The sequence below is a fragment of the Natrix helvetica genome, assembly GCF_964273705.1.
Source record: "Natrix helvetica genome assembly, chromosome: 1".
NCBI lineage: Eukaryota > Metazoa > Chordata > Lepidosauria > Squamata > Natricidae > Natrix > Natrix helvetica.
The window spans coordinates 219,348,743-219,366,806 of record NC_138548.1 but is presented as its reverse complement, the minus strand read 5'-3'; positions in this window follow the sequence as shown (position 1 = coordinate 219,366,806).

Below are 18,064 nucleotides of genomic sequence, written 5' to 3'. Positions count from 1 at the left end.
TTTGTCCAAATTGCTTGCCTTGCAATACCAGCTTATTTGCATCCCTTTCATGTTCACCATTACCATCTTTGCTTTCTTCAAAGAGCTTTAAGCTATGGTACACAACTGAAGATTAATGCAAGGGGGTACAACTGAGGATACCTTCCCCTGTGCCAACAAATACTGTTGCACATAAAGAACAAGACACAGATCTGGGTGTGGGATGCTCTGCAGAAGTTTGTAGAAGTCTTCGGAGCCAATCAGCAAGATTGCATAGGGAGTTCTAAGGAAACAGTCAGCTCTAGAAAACTCTTCAAAGGTTCGTTTTAGAGGGGAACCCCTTAAGACCATTTCGTGCATTTGTGTGTGCATGTATGTGTGTGTGTCTGTCTGTTTATTATGAATCACATAAATGGTGTCATGAGGAATCTACAAAAGAAGAATTAACCGTGTTGCACCTCCACACCAGTTTTTCCTAACATTCGTTTCTTTGGATGTGTCCACCTGCAATTTCCACAAATTGCCACCACCACAAGCAATGTTCAGAGATGACTGTTAGGCTAAATACTTGAAGAGCATCAAGGTGAGAGTGACTGATTTTCTAAGAATCCATGTAAATGGCTCAGAAATGATAGATTGAGCCATTTGAGTAAGCACCGTGCTTTTCTTAGGGCTACAGCATCTTTAGAACTGTACGCTATTTTATCTAGAGCTATGGCCACTTAAGAAGATTGCGGGTAACACTACAATGTGGGCACCTTGGTTTAAGGAATACTATAAACAAGTCCAATTTAAATAACAAGTTGTTTTCAAGGGTGATTTCAGGACTTTGGGGTGGTTTGGAAAACCATGTTCAGCTAAATGTTTCCAGCTTCTATTCAAGCAATACTAAGTACTCTACTAAACCACAACAAGTAATGAAGGTTTCCTTAATTGCAAAGAAACTTCCGGGCAAAAAATGTCTTGCACTTGAAATATTATGTATTTAAATCATGATCCTTGCCTGCCTGGGCACAACATGCAAAGAGCAGAGATCTTTATAAGAATCATTTCCCAAGCTTGCGTAGAAACAAATGCAGCCAACAAAAAGCATCATTAGAAAAGCGGAGGGAAATGGGTACAATATGATCTATATTCTGGCTTTTCCCCCAGGCATATTGCAATGTGGAGAGAGAGCCTCTTATTAGATTTTTTTCACGCTACTTTCCATGTGGTCTTCTCTTCTGAATACATATAATTCTTTGTGTTGTTAAAATGTTCCTGATGTTTTCAATGTTTTAGGGTGACCAGAGTCCAATAGCCTTATACTGTATATATGCTAAACAAATTCATAATCCCAAGCAATTCCATTCAACCCCCAACTTGCTCCTCTGATCAAGTGATGACTTCTGCTAGTAATTTAATTCAATCAGTTGGGATGGATAAATCAGGGAGAAGCTAAAAGTGGGGAAATGAATAGAATAGAATAGAATAGAATAGAATAGAATAGAATAGAATTCTTTATTGGCCAAGTGTGATTGGACACACAAGGAATTTGTCTTTGGTGCATATGCTTTCAGTGTACATAAAAAGGCAAGATACATTCATCAAGAATCATAAGGTACAACACTTGATGATAGTCATAGGGTACAAATAACCAATCAGGAAACAATCAATATCAGTATAAATCGTAAGGATACAAGCAACAAAGTTACAGTCCTGCAGTCATAAGTGGGAGGAGATGGGTGATACGAACAATGAGACTAAGAGTAATGAAAATAGTAATGAAAAATGTAACACGTCCTCTTCAGAACTTGAGCTATTAAAATGTATTTCTTAACTAGTCTTTCATAACTGCCCACATTACAAGTGTACACTTGCTTTTCACACCTTTCCCCATAGGCCCTGCACATTTTCAGAGTAGCCATTATCTGGGTGGGCAAATTATGGATGTTTATGTTAATTGATGAATGTTTAAACTTGAAGAACAATTTGACCAGGAGCTGAGCTTTGACTAGTTACCATCTCAAGTACTGTGAAACTCAATTGCCTGTGTGCATCTCAAAGGTCTCACTTCTTTCTCAGACACAACGTTCCTGCACCAGTGGCCTAGAAAAAGATACCACGCATGAAATTTCTGTTTTGAAGATACATCTTCCCCTCTAAAGTGTCTCCTTTGGGGAGAGGGATCAAACACTTCCAATGGAGGTGACTTGCTGTTCCTCTACTTCCAGATTTAAAAGAATGGATGCTGTCATTCATACAGCCCAGATGGTACTAGGAAAACAGAACAGAGGAAGGGTAGTTCTGTGTTTCAGAAAATTCTGCAGAACCTCCGAGCATGAGTAGAAAAAGTTCACAGGAGGCAAATTTTCTCCTACTCCTTTTCACATTTATCATTGTGATGATCCTATCAACTCTCTGTGACATCTGTCTTTCCCCTCAGCAGCATCCATAACAAACCACAAAATGATGTCATGTGCACAATGGAATTTTGATAGAAATGACACAATTACATACTTGTATTGTTTCCTCTGACTCAAGTATGTAAGCAGCACATTTTTCTGCCCATTCTTGTTGACTATCTCTGTATGTTTTATTGTGTAAACTTATTAGGTAACCTATTTCTATGCATTGACCTTTTTTTACATTTTTCCTAATGTATCCAACTCTCTATTCCATATGACAAAATGGGCAAGGCATACTCTTATGCAATGCCATTTTTTTTAAAAAAAAATATTTTTAAACATAAAAGACAACATAAAAAATTCTCATCCATTATTTTACAGCATGTCGTTTGGTTACAAGCGTTTGTGCATCCATATTTTCAATTATGTATACAATCACAAAGTTTCCGTCTAATATAACTAAGTTCCTCACTTTCATTGTACATCATATATTCAATTACAGTTAATATTTATTTCTTTTCAGGGAACCTAATTCCCTTGCATCCTTAATTGTCTATTTAATAACAATATACCTTTATGTAATCACTTATCTCATTCTGATTATTTTTATAGTGTAAAAAAAATTACCAACTGTTTATGTTTATACATCACTACTTTCGATTATGCATAATCCCGCCAATCATCCATCAAGAATGTTTATGTTCATTATTGTCCTTGTACATCATACATTCAAGCACAAATGTTATTCCTTCATTTTTAAACAGAGTATTCTAAATACTCACTTCATACATATACCAATCTTTCATTACTTCCTTATTAAACTATTTATCAACAAGATATCTTTATAATATACATCACTACTTAGAGTTATGCATAATATCACCAATCATCTATCAAATATACATAGATTCATTATTATCCTTATCCTTCATTTTAAAACAAAATATTCTAAATTATTCAATTCATATATATGTCAGTCTTTCATTGTATCGTTATTGATCTATTTAACAACATGTTTGTATTATCACTTATCTCCTTCAATTAAAACATAAATAAAACATTATTTTCATTTCCAGGCTTTTTTGTCAAGCCACTGATAAAACAAATCCCATATCTTAGAAAATTGCTCGTCTTCTTGTTCTCTAATTTCAAATGTCAATTTACTCATTTCAGCACACTCCATTACCTTTCAAATAACTTCCTTCTGTTTTGGTATTGTTTCGTTTTTCCAGTTTTTTATGCAATGCCATTTTAATTTCTGTTGACAAATAGTAAAGTACAGACTACTAACACTTTGCTACCACCATTAATACAATTTTGAAATGTCTCCATCTAGTTCACCATCTTTTTACTACTTATTAAACGTATTACAAAGGTACAAAAATATAAACAACTTGTTTTGATTTTTTTATCATTTATGTATAATTTGCAATCACATTCTCTCCTTTTTTCCTATGAAACACAATTACCTTGCTTCTTGTACATTATTTTTCAGATCTACACTAAGTATATTGTAATCTATTTAATATTTGCTGAAAATCAATCATATTCTCAGCCAACAACCTTGTATTATCAGCATATTAAATCCACATGACCTCAGCCAAACTTTTATGTGGTGTTGAGTGTGATATTTTTTCTTTGCGCCCTAGGAGAGAAATATTTGCCGCTATCGAGGATTGAACTCTTGACCTTCCGAGTGGGAGGTGAGCATCTTCCCGACTAGGCCACCACACCGCTCGAAGAACGCTCATGCATTCTTTACTAACCTGCTGAAAAACAGAAATTTAAACTGCCAACTATCGGCCTAGCATAAGGCCAGATTGCAATTTATCAAATTTTATTCTTTATCACTTCAATCTGAATTCAACAAAACACCTTCCCAAGCATACTTAAGAAATTCATCCTCTTCCCCCCCCCCCTTTTTTTTTTTTTTTTTTTTTGCTTTCACACTTTGCTATTTTTCCTTTCATTCAGAAAGATAATGATTTTCTTCAGTGGTGGGATTCAAAATTTTTTACTACAGGTTATGTGGGCGTGGCTTGGTGGGTGTGGCAGCGGAAGGATACTGTAAAATCTCCATTCTCTCCCCACTTCAGGGGAAGGTTACTGCAAAATCCCCATTTCCTCAGCTGGGATTCAGGAGGCAGAGAATAGATGGGGGCGGGGCCAGTCAGAGGTGGTATTTACCAGTTCTCTGAACTACTCAAAATTTCTGCTACCGGTTCTCCAGAACTGGTCAGAACCTGCTGAATGCCACCTCTGATTTTCTTCCCATCATTAACAAAGATGCAGACTTCACCTACATGTTTTAAAAAGTTGCATAGCCACTCCTCAGCCAATCACATCAAATGTAACATTTCTCCACTTTCTCAGTCTGTATCTGCAACTTTTCCATTTTCCAGCACTCTTCCAGCATTTCTACCTATTTTTTCATCCTTTTTTTTTGTTGGATACCAGTTTTTGCTTCAATGCCATACTTAAATATAGCATGATCATCAGTCCCATGTCAGTTTCTAAGCAATATTCCAAGGTTTTAAGATCTTCCCTCATCTCATTTACACGACTTGAATTTTTAATCCTATTTACTCTGCTCAAGGGCTATTGAACTCTCTTCTCCCATTTCCAGAGCTACTTTTTTCAATCAACGTCATTCTGCAGTTTCTCTGCTTCTTTTAATCTTCACTTTAATGCACTGTTGGGTTGCATTGTGTGGGCAGCGTCAAGCACACTGTGTTTTCCATTTCTGTTCTTTTGTGTTGTAACGACCTGGGTAATGGGCTGTGTGATGACGTCCTGAGCTCTAGTGTAGTGATATCCTGAGTCCTGTGCTGCAACCTCCTGGGGGGTTGGCTGCGTTGTAACATCCTGAGCCTTTGTGTTATAACCTTCTGAGTTCTGTGATGTAATGTCCTGAGCAGATGGCTGAGGTGTAACATCCTGGGCTTTGGTTTGGCTCCGAGTTTGCGGTCTGGCCATGTGTTCATGGTGTGTGTCAGTTTGCTTTGTGTGGGGGTCGGAGGGGGGTGCAGCAGTTAGTAATGCCGCCGTGGTTTGGCTTTTGGATGCTGGTTGCATTTGGTCTATGGGATGGGTTTGGGTTTGAGTCTGGTGAGGGTGATTGGTGGTTTTGTCCTGTTTTGTTAAGGGTCCGGACTGCGTTCTTGTGTTCTGCGATGCATGCATTTATTCTCCTATTAGTTTGTCCAATGTATGTGGCTGGGCAGATTTTGCATGGTATTTCGTAGACTCCTTGGTTTTCTAGCTGGATTTTGTCTTTGGGGTTTCTTAAGATGTTGGCTATTTTTTGGTCAGTGCTGAAGGCTGTCTTGATATTGTGTTTGTGGAGAATTTTGCTGATTCTATCTGTGGTGCCTTTGATGTAAGGGAGGAAGGCGATGCCGTTGTCCTGTTCTGTGTCCCAGTTCTTGGGGGGACGTCTTCTTTTGGATTAGGTTGGTAATTGTGTTTCTTTGGAATCCATTAGAAATTAATATGTTTGTGAGAGTATGTAATTCAGTTTTCAGGTGGTCTTTGTCAGCTAGGTGATTGGTTCTGGAGATGAGGGGCTTGGCTACGGAGTTGATCTGTGCAGGGTGGTGATGGGATTGTGCGTTTAAGTAGCGGTTGATGTGTGTTTTTTCCTGGTAGATGGTGTGTCCTAGGGAGCCATTGGGTTTTTTGTAGATTAGGACATCCAAAAAGGGAAGTTGGTTGTTAGCTTCTATTTCCATACAGTGTACAGTGCAGTGGAGTTGTATGGTAATGGCTTCACAGTACTCCACAAGGGAGCTCACTCTGGTAATCCAACATTAAAAATTACATTTGGTCCGGACATTTCCCCCCTATAAATAAATACCCTGGCAACGATGAGTTATCAACTAGTATACAATAATACACAAGTTGGGGCTTGCAACCAGGAGAATGTCTTACTTATCCAAGTTATAGTTGCATCAAAGGTGCTTTTTCAAAAGGCAACTGGACTGGTTTTTTTTTTTCCTTTGAGGAAGAAGAAGAAACGTTTCCCTTCTCATCCAAGAAGCTTCCAACTGATGAAGCTTCTTGGATGAGAAGAGAAACGTTTTCTTTTTCTTCCTCAAGAAAAAAAACACAGTCCAGATGCCTTTTGAAAAAGCACCTTTGATGCAATTAGAAGAGAACAAACATGCATCAGGTTAGTTTTTGTTTCCCTCGAGAAATCACAGCTATAAAGTATATTATGGTTTTATGGGAGGCAATGCATTCTTGCTTTTCTGAAACCATCAAGAACGCTGTAATAAAAACAATATTTTTAATTTAATTGTTAAATTATCATTCATTATAAGCAGTACTGAATTGTATTTGTAATTCTTTTATTTGTGGATTAGTATTTATATTTAATAAAGAATTTATATTTAATATTTAATACATATATTTAATATTTAATAAAGAATTTATATTTAATATTTGATAAATAAAAAGTGTCTATAGTCAAGGCTATGATTTTTCCAGTTGCAATATATGGCTGTGAAAGTTGGGACCATAAGAATGGCTGAGTGTCAAAGAATTGAGGCCTTTGAACTATGGTGCTGGAAAAGACTCCTGTGAGTCCCTTGGACTGCAGGGCAATTAAACCGGTCTGTCCTAGAGGAGATCACCCCTGACTGCTCTTTAGAAGGCCAGATCCTGAAGATGAAACTACATACTTTGGCCACCTAATGAGAAGAAAGAACTCATTGGAGAAGAGTCCAATGCTGGGAAAGATTGAGGGCAAAAGAAGAAGGGGATGACAGAGAACAAGGTGGCTGGATGGAGCCACTGACGCAGCAGGTGTGAGCTTAAATGGACTCTAGAGGATGGTAGGGGACAGGAAGGCCTGGAGGAACGTTGTCCATGGGGTCACGATGGGTCAGTTACGACTTTGCAACTTACAACAGCAAATTAATATTTGGTATCTGTGCATTTTTGCAAATGTATGAATGTGGCCCATTGATTAGCGCATTTTTTTTTGCAATGTTGTCCTGGCATTGCTATGAATTTCAGATCCCAGCTGTAAATGTTATACAGGCAGTTCTTTTCGTGACTGTCCAAAGTTACAAGGTCACTGAAAAATATGACTTATGACCACTTTTCACAATTATCACCATTGCAGCAACCCCATGGTCATGTGATCAAGATTCAGATGCTTGGCAACTGTCTCATATTTATGACGGTTAAAATGTCCTGGGGTTATGTCATCACTTTTTGTAAACCTCTGACAAGCAAAGTCCATGGGGAAGCCAGATTCCCTTAACAAGTGTGTTACTAATTTAACAATGGCAGTCATTCACTTAACAAATGTGGCAAGAAAAGTTGTAAAATGGGGCAAAACTCACTTAACAAATGTCTCACTTAGCAACATATATTTTGGGCTAAATTGTGGTCGTAAGTCGAGGACCGCCTGTATAAGACTATAACCTATTTATCCAACTTTCACTCTGGTTTCTTCCCACCCTTCCTTTCCCTGTATGCCCATTTCCTCCAAGACAGGTACTGTATTGTCTTGGTAGTACCAAAAAATTGTCCCACATTCAAAACTTCTTGCTCTTGTATCCTTCATTATTTCTCTCAACCCTCGTAATACATTTCAGATTAAACCTATTTTTATTCATTAACATTGTATTCATGCATACAGATGAATAGATGTATAATTACCCCATGTATATTAGTTGTCCACTGACAGTTTCAACTGTCATTCATTTTTGTCATTCCCAATGGCCCAATGGGCTTTTCCCCCGCTCTATTTTTTGTTCTGTGTCCCCACATTCATCCATTCGTTTTGCCTGACATCATAATTTTTCCCAGAGATTGGCTTCATTCACAATGTTGCTGTCAGCCCTGAGGTTGACCTGACCAGAGCCATTTTGAAGCTTCAGTGTTGCCATAATGGAGCTGAGGGATAAGGAGGGGGAAATAGGGATAGCTGGGGTTTTATAGCCAAAGCAAAAGACTTTATCCTGGGAACCAAAGACCACAGGTGGCCAGAGAGAGAGGAGGGGCAAAGTTACCAAGCAACCGGACAGCACTTTGATTGGACCAAGTGACTGATTGTTTGAGAAAGGGGGGAAACTTTTACTTTTAATTAGGTGAACTGTGCCAATATGATATATCCAATAAAACTATTCTTTGAGGAATCTACCTGCCTCGGAATTTTGCTTGCTGTGGGTGTATTACTTGGAACCCTGACAGTTGCACAGTTTATCCCAACTCATTCTTGGTTCAACCATTATTACCATTCAGTGAAAATCCTAAAGGTGCTTTTTCCAAAAGGCAACTGGGCTTTCTTGGGTTTTTCTCTGAAAATGTTTTGCTTCTCATCCCAGAGGCTTCTTCAGTTCTACCTGACTGGTGGGGGACGGAAGGTTAGGATCGGTCGGGTGGAACGGAAAAAGCTTCTTGGATGAGAAGTGAAACATTTTCAGAGGGGAAAAAACAAGAAAGTCCAGTTGCCTTTTGGAAAAAGCACCTTTGGGACAACCATGACCTGGATGGTTGAGAATCTCCATAGACATTTGGTTAAAAAAAACAATATGCAACTATTATAAATGAGGAAGTCCTACTTTCAGAAGAATCTATAATATAGTAGATGACACCAATTTAATCAATTTTACATGCATTTCAGCCCTTTTAATTATAATTATACCTTCCCTTCATGTATTCATCAACCCCCGTTCATAAGAGCAGTGCGCCTTCATTCAAGTTTATTACATCCTTCCTCTTTTCTTACATTCCGAGTTGCATTCTTTCAAATTCCAAGTCATCATCAAATGGCCCTATAAATGTTGATCTCTACTGCTCATGATGGACTTGGTCAACTGAAGCTTAGTCACATCCATGCCATGTGCACCATTCTCTACAATGAGGTCAGCATCAGTCAATTTGCGTTCATTTTGACCAGGAGGCCAGAAGCACACTAGAAACTATCTTGCAAGCCAGCGTACAGTTGTTGCAACCCCACTAGCTAAGAAGTACACACAATCCCAAAGGTGCTTTTTTTCAAGAGGCAACTGGACTTTCTGTTTTTTCTTTGAAGACGTTTCACTTCTCATATCCAAGAAGCTTCTTCAGCTCTGACTGGATGGTGGGGAATGGAAGGATGTATACTCCTTGCAGACATCTGGTCATTTGCATTCTTTTTAGAGATTTCAGTCTAATAGCAGATGATCGGGGTAAAAAAAGAATAATTATGGAGTTAATGCTATTTACATTTCAATCAAACCAAGTTCAGCATTTCTTCTGGCCTCACTTCTGATGCCTTTCTCCTTATCTCACCCACTTTTCGAACTGGCACAATCCAGTGCACTGCCCAACAGGATCCTTAGGACTCTTAAACTCTGCCTCTGATCTAAGTTATTCCATTTCCAAATGTTAGTTGGGACAATTTCATATTTTAATACTCTCATTACAGACTAAAATGAATTTATTCCATAATTTTGTAAGTCTGTCCCTTTCCCAACAGAGGAGAGAAATCCCCCAAGCCATTGATGAAATTCATTTTTTAAATGGTTCTGTGGGTGTGGCTTGGTGGGCGTGGCAGGGGAAAGATACTGCAAAATCTCCATTCCCACCCCACTCTGGGGCTAGCCAGAGGTGGTATTTGCCGGTTCTCCGAACTACTCAAAAATTCCGCTATCAGTTCTCCAGAACTGGTCAGAACCTGCTAGATTTACCCCTGCCCCAAACCACTTATTAGGAAGAAATTTCTCCAAGAAAGTTCAAGAGAAATGCATCCCATCTGTTTTCTGGATATTGAAATATCTCTCAAACTGTTACTGGGTTAATTAAATGACTGACTGGCTGTCTGGCTGGCTGATTGATTGATTATGTGTCATCCAGTCATTTTCGACACCTAGTAACCACATAGATAGATTTTTTTCCCCATGATAATCTATTCCTAACCTAATCCTTCAAGTATCCCAATGGTGCTTTCGTCACCACTGTAACGGAAACTATACACCTGGCTGGTGATGGCCTTCTTCTTCTCTTTCCTTTCACCTTTCCCCAGCATTAGAGCCTTTTCCAGACAGCTCAGCCTTTGCACAAGATTAAAGAAGGATAATTTGAGTCTGGTCATTGACGTCTCAAGTGAGAACTCTGGGTCAATTTGTTTGATGATCCATCGGTCTCTTTTCTTGGATGTCCACAGTATTCTCAGCCATTTTCTCCAATTCCAAAGTTCAAAGGGGTCTGCTCTGACCGAGGCTTCCCAAGAGCATGAAGCAAACTCTTGGTCCCTATAAAAAACCCTTTTATTAATTCACTGTGAATTCTTCTCATTCACATCCAGCAAAGTCTTTCAAGGGAGGATTTACAGTCACAGACCTTATCTGGCTTGGAGAGCTGGCAGGCCGATATCTGCAAAACTTGGCAAGGAGTCTCGGAGAGTCACGAACCAATTAAGCGAACTAATTGTCTCCTGCAAACTCCACTCCCCCTTTGCTGCTCTTTTATTTCCTCTGAGATGGGCCATTCATCGTCCACCTGTGGCCTTACTCCCAAGTCAACCCTTGTTCTTTAGCTGTTCCCTTTGTCTGGCAACTCTGCGCATGCACATACTGGGAACAGGCTCCAGCTGTTCATCAGTCTCACTGATGTCTGACTATGAAGGCAGCTGATAACTGGCATACGGCCCTGGGCCCCTCTCTGTCTCTGACACAGAGCCCTCCTCAGAGCCTTCCCCAGACTCCAGGACTGGCCCATGTTCCTACCCAACCTCCTTACTGTCCGAATCTCATGCCAGTTTCCCTGGCTGCTGCCAGGCCACAACAGGGTCAGTATTCTTCCTATCCTTCTTCTTCAGAATCCAACCCAAGCAAAGAAAGGCAAAACAAACTGGAGGCAAAGGGAAGGTGGACTGGCCTACCTTCCCAAGTTATAAAGCAGCATAGGTAGCCCTTGACTTACGACCACAGTTGAGACCACTGCTAAGCAAGGTGGCTATTGAATGAGCAGTGCCTGATTTTGCAACCATTTTTTGCCCCATTGCTAAGCAAATCATGGCAGTTTTTAAGTGAATCATGCAATCATTACATGAATCCAGCTTTCCCCATTGATTTTGCTTGTTGGAAATCAGCAGGGGAGGTCCCATTGCCAAGCACTCAGATTGTGATCACGTGAACATAGGAATATTGCAATGGTCATAAGTACGAGGACTGGTTGTTAAATCACTTTTGTAATGTCATTGTAATTTGGATTACTAAACAAATGGTTGTAAGTTGAGGCCTGTTTCTAGAAGGATGTAGTATCAAGACTGGACCCACTGCTGTTACCATTGATATGTGCATATTAGGAGAAGGTGGAATATATTACAGAGTAGAGTAGAGTAGAGTAGAGTAGAGTAGAGTAGAGTAGAGTAGAGTAAAATAGGATAGGATAGGATAGGATAGGATAGAATAGAATAGAATAGAATAGAATTCTTTATTGGCCAAGTGTGATTGGACACATAAGGAATTTGTCTTTGGTGCATATGCTCTCAGTGTACATAAAAAGACAAGATACATTCATCAAGAATCATAAGATACTTAATGATAGTCATAGGGTACAAATAAGCAATCAGGAAACAATCAATATACAAGCAACAAAGTTACAATCCTGCAGTCATAAGTGGGAGGAGATGTATGACAGGAACGATGAGAAGACTAATAGTAATAGCAATGCAGCCTTATTGAATAGTTTGACAGTGGTACAACACTTGATGATAGTCATAGGGTACAAATAACCAATCAGGAAACAACCAATATCAATATAAATCGTAAGGATACCTTAAGGTAGAAAAAAACCATCTTTTTATTAAGCTATATCTGGATTTACAGTTTTGGTCAAAAGCCGAGAAACTATTTGTCCTAATGACAAATCTATGGCAGCTGGATGGGAACTGACAGCTGCCTCTTGGCCCTCTCTTTTCTCTGTGAACAGGAGCCTTCTCAGTCATCCGTGGCCAGCTTAATAGCCAGCTACTGCCTAATAATACAGGACTGAACATGATTGAGCAAGAAGAAGTGCTCCCCTGATAGCATCAAATCTTTCAAGCCTGAAACTCCTTCCTGGCCATGCCCGTACATGTTTGACTCCAAGATAGATACGGCGGCGTTTCACTGAGTGGTGCCAAGGTCGGGCCAAAAATCACAGTGTTTCTCCATAGAAGGATGAAGAAACAAGTCCATCCTACAATCTGGCTGCATAATGTACAACCATTAAGGTGTAGTTTGTTAATCTAGGTCAGGGATGGACAAAGAGCTACCTGCAATGCTGCATGATGATGGGCTGGGGTGTCTTCATTTGCACCTGAGAGCTTTCTTTGAAAACCCCAAGCTGCACAAATTGCCCAGTGATCTAAATGAGCTGAGAAAGTTATGGAGGAAGGGTAGGTCTCTTCTATCATGTCACTAGAGGTGACATTGTAGCAGGGTTCCAATACTTGAGGAGCTGCCACAAAGAGGAGCCGGTCAACCTATTCTGCAAAGCACCTGAAGCAGTGGTGGGTTCCTACTGGTTCGGACCGGTTTGGCTGAACTGGTAGTAGTTTGGCTGCCTGGGTCGCTGGAACTGGCAGCAACCCAGGCCTGCCACGCCTCCGAACTGATTCTCCGGGCGGCGCCTTAAGTGCCGCCATCTTTTTTTTTAATTCTGCGCATCTGCAAATCAATTTTAGTTGTACTGCGTGAGCGTGCGCACACACACACAAAGCAGCACACAAGCATAAAGCACGCATGAGTGCAAAGTGCGCACATGAGCGAACCAGCAGTAGTGCCTGCCAGAACCCACCCCTGACCTGAAGACAGGACAAGAAGCAATGGATGGCAACTAGTCAAGGATAGAAGCAACCTAGAACTAAGGAGAAATTTCCTGAGAGTGAGAACAATTAATTAGTGGAATAGCTTGCCTCCAGAAGTTGTGGCTGCTCCCACACTGGAGGTTTTTAAGAAGTTGTGGGATAACCATTTGTCTGAGTGTATGATTTCCTGTGTGAGCGGGGCGGGAGGTTGCACTAGAAGACCTCCAAAGGTCCCTTCCAACTCTGTTATTCCATCATTTTGTTATGGTTGTCTGCTTTTCTTTAACAGTATTCAGTATTTCCGTGGCATAGCAGGAACAGGCGCAGTAAAATCATAAAAATAAAGGAAGAGCCTTTGACTGCCATCTACTACAATATTTAGAAAAAGGAAAACCCCTAAAAATTACGTTATCAACATTGCAATGATCAGGTGCTTTCTGCAACACCCAGATTTTGCACCTGGAAAGGTCTGTGGTTCCTACTAGGCTTTGCAGAAACTGGGTCATTAAAAAAAAAAATCAGCAGGAGTTGTAATTGAGACAGAAAATTGCATGAAACCTGAGAGTTACAGATTGCCCATCCCTGATAAGAAGTATTATTCTCACTTAGAAGAAAATAGAGTGAGTTAACATCATATGGGGGAGGGATTTCTCCCAAGGGGGTTCTAGTTTCTGGAAAGGAACAGCTTACATCTTAGTGTGGAGTATAGACAACTTCCAAGACTCCAATGTAGTATCTCCCCTTACTAAGGATTTTTTTGCTTGAGACAGTGAGAAATAAGTGTCAGTGTCAGCCACTTGGCTTGAGTTCTGTGTGTTGCACTCCTGCCTAGCATCTTATAAGGGTTAGAGCTATCTTGTAAGGCAATAGGGGTTTAGGCCACCAATTAATGATCTTTGCCCAGGGCCCCTCTGGATTTCTAATACTCTTCCACTGAGAACTGATTGTGTCTGTGTTGCCTGCAGAAGAAACAGATATTTTTATTTGTTTGTTTGTTTTATTTAGTGTTTATCAAACATGTAAAAGATAACAGGTATAAGTATAAACACAAATATGAACACAGTAAATGGGTACGAATAAATGAAGACAGTAGGACAGGGACGGTAAGCATGCTAGTGCGCTTATGCATGTCCCCTCTTAGGAATGGGTTGAGGTCAACAGTAGACAGTCTTAAAATTATTGGGGTTTGGGGATGTAACAACAGAGTCAGGTAGCTCATTCCAGGCATTGACCACTCTGTTGCTGAAGTCGCATTTTCTGCAATCGAGTTTGGAGCAGTTTACCTTGAGTTTGTATCCATTGTTTACTCGTGCATTATTGTGGTTGAAGCTGAAGTAGTCATTGACAGATAGGACATTGTAGCAGATAATTTTGTGTACTACGCTTAGGTCAGACCGTAGGTGGCATAGTCCTCGGTTTTCCAAGCCCAAACTTTCAAGCCTGGTGGCATAGGGTATTCTGTTGTGAGTAGTGGAGTTGTGTACTCTTCTCATGAAATACCTCTGGACTCTCTCAATTGTATTAATAGCTGATATATAGTACAGATCTAGGCAGACGAGCTCTATTCGAGAATTGATCTAGCAAAGGTTTTGTATGCCCTAGTTTGCCATACAATATTACCGGAGAAGGAGCTTCGCAAGATTAGGTTGACAACTCTTAATGCCTTTTTGGCAATGCAATTACAGTGAGCTCTGGCACTTAGATCATTTGAGATGAGTACTCCAAGGTCCTTGACAGACTGAGGGTTGTACATGAGGTCATATCTACCCAGCTTGTATTTGGTGTTCTAATTTTTTTTTGGCCAATATTCTATCTCTGGCCAACAAAACAAAAGAGAGGAGAGTCTTGGGTCGCAGTGAACTCTATGCTGCAAGCATCCAGTGTCTGGAGTAGCAGTGGTGTAACAAGGCTAAGACACCAAGGCTTTAAAAAAACCTCTTTTTTAAAAATTATTTTAAAAATAATTTGTTCTCTCAGATCAAAGGAGATACTGCCTCATCCTTGTCAAACCCAGCGGTCATAACAGTTTTGGAATGCGCGCAACACAACACACATTAATTATCAATTGCCCCTGGGGAATTATCAGCTACTTGGCATCCAGGAGGACCTGACATAATTTGGAACCTGTTAAAGCAACCTTCTGTGTAATGTTACTCTGTTTGTGCTGCTCCTTGGTGATGTACTGTATTGATGTTCACAATATGAACAAGTTTAATAAGCAAGAATGGATAAATTGCAGTTGTTCTGATTGAACCTCAACCCATTTGCTACAGTTGGTTACCTTCACACAACATTATATGCCAGAAGAAACCACAAGGTTATTGGTCCACATTGCATTGGTATCAAGAAATGGTGATGGTGTTAAAAAATAAAAGTACTCTTTATCCCTCTAAGCATGGGTGTCAAACTCACAATGTCATGTTGTCATCACAAGATGTAGCGTGCCTTTTTTTCCCTTCGCTAAACCGGTGGTGGGCATGGCCAGTGCATGATACATCTGGCCCACAGGCCGCAAGTTTGATGCCCCTGCTTGAAGTTAGGGAGATAATCATGTGTGCCCAAACCAATTCATCCTCCCCGACCACCTGCACATATGCACGCAACCCTCCCCCCAGGGTACAGAGGCTTTCCTGAAGCCTGGGGAGGCCGAAAATGGCCTCCCCCAGCCCCCTGGAGGCCCCCTGGAATCCCCCTGGAAGCCCCCTGGAAGCCGGAAATTGTTCATTTCTGAACTTCCAGTTGGCCCATTGGGGCTGTTTTTTGCCCTCCCCAGCCTCCGGAGGCTTTCCTGAAGCCTGGGGAGGGCAAAAACTATCTCCCCTGGCTCTCCAGAAGACTGAAAATCAGCTGGCCGGCACATGCATGTGTGCCGGAGCTAACTGCTGGCATGTCAACAAATATGATTCCACGTGCCAGTGCCACCTGTGGCACGCGTGCCATAGGTTCGCCATCATGGTCCTATTCATTTCGGGTTTGTCGCACTCTTTACAACAAAACTAGGTGCTATCCTATTCTTTTGAACAGAGGCAGATTGCAATTAGAGAGAAGCTAAGATGCCACAGGGAAACACAACAACAACATCCCAATATTTTGCTGCTGGAGAAGTTCTGGTCTGTCAAAAATGGTGGAAGTGCTATTTTTAAAAACATGGAAATAAAAATAGGCTTAATGGGAGGGTGATGTGATTCCCTCATGCTGATGCTGGAAATTAAATTATGGAGGAGGACTTTCTGGGTAGGGCAGTTATGTCAGTTTCCTACATCAGACACAAAACTGAGTTTTCTGACATCTGAAAGCAGGGATCATCGGCCTTTGTTTCAAAATATGCTTGGAATCCCAGTCAACGTGCTGGTTCAGTTCTCTTCAGATATAATCTAAGGGATATCAGAAGGACTAGTTTGAAGTCTAATATATTTAGCACACTATTAATCTTCATAGACATATTTATCACCCTATTAATCTTCAAAGATTACTACCCACTGTATCAGATGCAGAAAGATCCTGACTTATAGGATATTTGGGGGAGGATTGTAAAGAGTAAGCTCATGTAACATGGAACATGCAATCTGCTTTGCCAATCATGTTATAAGTAGTTGCTGCTGTTCACACATGGAATGTTTCAAGTGGAGATGAGACAGCCAACTGTTGGGGGTGCCTTCATCCAGATCCCTGCATTGAGTTGGTGATAGACTTAGATAGCATCTAAAGATGGAAGGAAAGAGAAAAAGAGAACAATCAGCAGCAGCAAGTTAGAGGGAGTCTATTACAGTGGTGATGGGAACACTGTTGGAAGACATGAATGACCACAGGCTAGGGACAGCTTATTATGGAGAAAATACATCTGTCTGATCACTAGGAGTCAAAATAATAATAATACTCAACCGCACACTATCATTCAATCAATCAATCCATTCAATAGTTTTATAAACATTAGTCAAAGCCTTGAAGAATCACTTCCTCCGTGAACCTTAATGCTTCCCTATTTGATAATTTCTTCCCCATCTCCATTCTATTTTGTTCCCTCCTTTTGTTTCCTTTCCCTTTCAAGCAGAGCTTCTCCTTGCCCTAAGTCTAGCTTCTCTTCTGTGCCCATTTCTAATCGCTCTCTGGTGTAAGTCTCTTTCTAATGAACTTGAACAGTATCATGGCAGAAGAGTAGACTACAAAACACAGACTTTGTGCTGTACTTAAGACTAAGACTTGGGACCTTATGAATATGTGAGGTAATCAGTTGATTAGTCGTTCTGGGTGAGATAGGCAGCCTCTAAATTTGATATATGAACACACAAACAACAAACAAATATAAAATGGTGCCTTTTTCAACACCCAATTAACAACTAAAAGCCATATTTTAGAGAGAGAGAGAAGTTATCTGAAGATGGGCTCGAGCACAAGCAGAAGCACGAACGCTTGGAAGAATAAACCTTTAGTCCTGGTAACTAACTGGATCTTGGTGCTTTTTTTTTCTCTTCATAACATAGTTCCTCAGTAAGATCCCCCCCCCAAAAAAGTAGAAGCTACTTGAGAAAGATGATAGATTCTTCTGAAAATAGGACTTCCTCGTTTTTAATAGTTGCGTGTTGTTTCTCTACTTGAAAAATTAGATTTCTGTGTATTGTGATATCATTTAGACACAATCTAGTCCTGCATTTCTCAGGATATGCAGAGTTCATACTTGCAACTTCTGAATGTTTCAGCACAGTACTGGATGGTATATAACAAAATGTTTTTTTTTTTAAAGAAAAGAAAAATATGCTTAGAATATTTTTTTCAAATATGTGTTTATTTAAATATTTAACATGACATTTATCTACAGGCATTTTTCAATTTACAGATAGCTATAAAACCTACATGGCACAGATTTATGAGTTTGGATGGGAACCCTTGGCTGAACCATAACTCAAATTAT